The 5,197-nt window shown below is 37.3% G+C and overlaps 1 protein-coding gene across 6 annotated transcripts in view; it reads left to right on the forward strand.

Moving 5' to 3' along the window:
- Window positions 1–412: 412 nt before the first annotated feature.
- The window catches only part of LOC111246991 (DEP domain-containing protein 1A-like), a 14,989-nt gene continuing 10,204 nt past the window's right edge, over window positions 413–5,197 (forward strand). For 2 of the 6 annotated variants that reach the window (XR_015323911.1, XM_086983877.1), the window contains exons 1-2: window positions 3,160–3,287; window positions 3,612–3,689. The gene's annotated coding sequence lies outside the window, so the exon portion shown is untranslated. Of the gene's footprint in view, window positions 692–3,159; window positions 3,357–3,379; window positions 3,690–5,197 lie in introns of those variants that run through there. The other 4 variants (XR_015323912.1, XM_086983876.1, XR_015323910.1 and 1 more) reach the window with 4 other exon arrangements.

Below are 5,197 nucleotides of genomic sequence, written 5' to 3' on the forward strand. Positions count from 1 at the left end.
ATGAATAAATTTAGGTGCTTACTCTACCCATTTTTACGATAAGTAGCAACATTAGATTTCTGTAAAAAGTAAGTTGTTTGAGAAAATAACTAGGAACCTATAGTTATCATCAAAGTCTTGAGACAAAGCGGTAGAAAGGCTTCGCTACCGGAAGAATGTAGAAGATACGTATAGCTGTAGACCGACAACAAGTTCTACATAAAACTGATCCCAACTGCTGTTGCGTTCCGATTATAAACCTCCGAATTTTAATAAAAATGTAAACCTATCGCTTTCTATCTAGCACTTACGATACGGTACCCCCTTTTCCCAAGGAGTATCTGTGAATGGCTATACATATCATAGACTTATACTTTGAATGAACACATGAGCTGCGGTCACACACACGCTATAATGAGCTGAGGGCATTTAGCGTCTTACTGCTGTTCACTATGTCCAGTGTGACGGTTTGATTTTACCCATATTGCCAACCGCCGATTCGTTCGATTCGATTGTACCATAGTGATAGCGGTGCCTAGTTACGACAAGGTGAACTTCTATGAAATATCTCAAGCGTTATTAGTAAAGTTACCATTATAATGTAGCACAACTACAAACGTGGTCAACCCACAAAGTTTACAAAAAAGTCGGCATGTTCAAGGACCATTTTTGTGAAGTTGAAGAAAAGACAAAGTAACGAAACTCAAATAAAGTAAGTTCCGTAATTAAGACAACTTTTAACTAGTTATTAATGGACGATTCTCCTACATACAGAAGTTTAAAATCCTAGCTGGGGGCTTATAAAGAGTATCGATTAAGTACCACTGAATAAGAAAGGTTCAAATACATTCAACTTGGTAGCATCATGATATGATAGCATGATATTGTATTAAGGCAACTCTCCTCAAATACCAAAAAATCATTGAAAACCTTTTCACACCTTGACTTGGCAACATACTTCATCTCTTTAATAATGTGTTTTTTTTATAGTAAATAAAGGGCTAATGCATTAATTCAAAGCAAACCGTGGTGCATTCGTTTGATAGTGTGAGATTCTCATCAGCAAAAATCTAGGTCTTGCATCCTAATATCTTGGTTCGGAACTAATCTATGTTGCCTTAAGCTTACTTAGTGTCCTTGTACTGTCTCGGCAGTGACGTGTTTGCCTACTGAACATAGAGACACGCGAGGTGATCTAAAAAAAAAAGTTGGACGTACACACACTTTTTTTCGAACTGGGCGTAAGCAGTCTAAAATGATGCTTAACGACAACGCCGGTATGAAAACTAAAAAATCATATGAATTGTTCTTTGCACCATAAACAGAGTTATATTAGGCTCCATACCTCGTCTGGCTTCGAATGCTTCACAGATGCTTTCACACATGAGACAATTCAAGAAACTCGAGGGCATCTTTCGTGTAGCAAGTCAAAGAACTCCGCGGTTCAAATGTGCGCGCTCTTATTCCGCGTCCCTGCAGTATTGTATGGTTTTTTTTATTATAACAACTGCCAGCCATCGCAGTAGTTGGGCTGATTAATTCGTGTACTAAGCATAGTAGCTTCCCGATGTATGAAGTTAAAAAAAGCAGTGTACTCCTTGAGCGTATTGAGAACGCCAGCACTCAGCGTTCCGAATGGCATTTCAGGCAAGCATTTTCCAAACCTACCGATTGTGTGATCGATGACATCCGACAGATTGATACGAAGAACGTTTATAGGAAACCCACTTGCTGATGACCTATAAGAGCGGTAGATAGATGAGATGGAAATGCTCTTTGCATCTATACTTTTTACACAAATTAGGTTTAACACACCAAATCAGTATCAACGATTGGTTAGTTCCGTGAGATCTGAGCGCTGGTTACCGGTGTACCATTAATAACGAACGTCGCGAAAGATTTGCGTACTGTTGATACAATCGTTGTTAATTTCTAAGCGAAGCAGGTTTTTTATGTGATAAACTAGAACCTTAATTGAAAGTCATAAGACCTACATGATTTTAGGCGATGTCGACTGATTAATAATATTCGTTCTATTTTTGTTTAACAAAGGTTCATATGATCATAGTTAGCATACTGCTCATGTCATATGAAATTTCTCTTATTTCTTCGTCTATCCTTTACAGAAATTGACCTTTGTCAACTTCTTCCGTCTCTCATGGAAAGGAAGTCGTTCTAGTTAGCTCACGATAAACCGCAGCTACTAGGCCAGACAGCTGGGTCTTACTATTACTAAGTTATAAATATGGGTATTTGGAGGGTTAGCAAATAGTTGGCGCTTTTCATTTTAACACAGTAAATTCAAATAGAAGGATTCGTTCGTGACTGCTAGACTTGTTTTAGATAATCTATCACAATTATATTATAACTGTATATGTCTCGTCATTAATATGTATTTACATGTGATGGAATAGAACAGTTTAATTAACTGAGTGCAATGCAGGATTTTGAATCCGGCCCGCCAGAACGGTACGTTGCTAGGTTACAGCCGCCTCATTTGACATGAGGCCTAACACCACATTATCGAAAATCGTCCCGGGAATCCGGACAACCCCCTCAAAATCGAATCGAAAATAAGTGGAGTATAGAGAACTTATGATATTTGCTTACTTTTTACTTAAAGCATTTTCAAAAATCCGTGATAGATTTTTGAAATGGTATAGTACAGGTTAAGGTTGTGCCAGTCCTGGACACTGAGCTTTGAATACAATAAATTTTGTACGTACAAGCTTGCCAGAATTGCCACAACCTAAATTCATGCAGTCCATTACTGGCTTTCTGATATTTTTGACTTCGCTTATGAATAACTCTAGGCGACTCTGTAAACGACATTTCGCCACAACAACGATTATTGACCCGAGTGCTGTGGAAGCCTGGAATAACAACGATAATTAGTAAACTATTCCAATGTTATTTCAGTATAATATATTAGCGTTCCAATAGAACTGGAACTATAGGGATCAAATTAGCACATAGTAAATAATAGAGAGGAGTGCGTTAAAACATAGATATGTTAATGTACGTTCTTTATGATCATCTTTTTTTGTAGTTAATAGCTTTATCCTTTGTTGAAAAATGTTTACCTTTTGCATAGAGCGCTGCTGTTTAGAACGGCGCTGCTGATTTGCCGCCAATATTTAAATAGGGTTTTTGGCCCCGTCGAATAGCCTAATACGACCGGTGTCGATGTCGCAGTCTAACCGCTTGGCATTCGTGTCGCCTTTTGGGTTTGCTTAATCCTTTAAATGGAACGGTCACATCAAATACATTGTTTTGGTCGGAGCCACATCTACCAGATGAATTGGAAGGTATGATACGTGAGTTGATGTCGCTTACATTTCTTAAACGTGAGCCCTGCAAGAAATTTTGATGTGCGGGTACGTACCTAGATCAATGGACCAGACAGAATTATCTTGAGATATAATGAAAACCTGCTTTCATTACTTCTTAAGACACACCACAAAGATGGCACAAGATAGAAAGACTGACGACAATAAGATCAGCATTTAGCAGACTGTTTCACTCGAACTGATTGTTCGAAAAGATTTAAGTGTGAAAAAACTGATTCCGAAAAAGCTGGTCGTTAATTTTATTATAATATACACGTTTTAAATCTTTGTCTTCTTGAGCAGTAACTCAAAACGGGCCCGTTGATTCTGCATAAGGTGACTTTTGAAGAACAAGTCTTGAAGTCTGGAACCATATAAAATGTAAGTGGTGCTATTAATAAATCAGTCCACTGAAACTCCCCCAGTTATCAAGAGTCGCTTGATATTAAGGATTTTAGGCAAAGATAGAGTAGCTTGACTTGAGAATATATTTCGAATTGAACTGAATTGCTGGTTTTCCCGAGTCCGCATGTCCGATACTTATCAGAGATACTCTTTTGATCAGTAAGTAGACTTAGCACGATCTGCACTTTATTCTGTGATGATAAGTTTCAATGGTATTGTTTTCTTTCTTTAGTCCTTTTACTGACCTTTGGTCGTTTTACAAGGTCTCCTACGTACACCTTAAGATATTTACAATGATATCACTAATAGTCCTCAAGACGAAGTCGCTTATCGTTACCGTATTTCGTGAGTGACTATTTCTGTCTAAATTATATGATAAATCAATCACGTTCGGCGAGCCGTTATTTTGGTCGATTATCCTGACATAAATAACGCTTAGTGATAAACATTGAATCAAACGATCACAGTTTGATATAAAAAAATAATGTGATTCGTCGTCTCTAATTCAAGATGGTGCATTGGACCCTGAGATAATAAACTATAGAGTCTTAAAAATGTCAATAATGATTAGTATCTATTTAAGTAATATCATCAATCACAAACTAACGGCGATGCAAAATACGGCTCTAGGAAGTAACTCGTAATAGATCATTTGATTGTTACTAAGTAGTCAATGAGAAGTTATTTTTTTAATCGTAAAAAAAACAACGGAGACTTTTTTCATGAACGAACGAATTCTTCTTATTGTTTTTGGGTGAAAAATAGAATGAACTCCAACGCCTAACGGGAACAACTTATCCTATTATTTAGGCATGTTCCATTCGAAGAGTTTGGCTAAATTCTAACACAGAAACAGCAAGCTAGTCCAAGTTTATTTGGACATTCCAAGCAAAAGAGCATGCGGTTTCCATGCGCTTAGACACTTAGAATTATCTCATTGAATCTCAAATATGACTTTTATCTTGCTATTAGATATATGATAATTGCCGTTTTGTCTGGAAATTCTTATGGCAATACCCTCATTTCTTCGAGTTATATATCTTCCTTATGATGTAGCAAGACGAGATTATTCTTGGTACTCTATAAGCGCTATCTCGAGAAATTTCTAAATACGCCTCACGTCCGGTGGATGCTCAAAGGACAATCTCATGTGTGGCGATAACAATTGATAAAATTGGCTAGACGTGGCAATATCCAGTACTGGATTTTACGGTGCAGATTATTCTAAGGCACAATCATACCGACGTCCGTTTCATGAAGCATAAGCTGGACGGCACCGATATCTCATCCCGGGATACTTGCGCTGCTAGTCGCTTCAGTAGCTTCAACGAGAGCTTCAACATTCGAAAATATCTTTAAGAGGTACTGATGCCTAACTTTGAAAATCACGCATATCAAATTTATATTAGACAGTATTTCCTAATTAACACATTCACATGATATAATTATACTCAATGAGTAAAATGTATTTATGCAGCTTTGTA

This window comes from Varroa destructor, unplaced genomic scaffold (assembly GCF_002443255.2).
Source record: "Varroa destructor unplaced genomic scaffold, Vdes_3.0 BEIS01000003.1, whole genome shotgun sequence".
NCBI classification, from domain to species: domain Eukaryota; kingdom Metazoa; phylum Arthropoda; class Arachnida; order Mesostigmata; family Varroidae; genus Varroa; species Varroa destructor.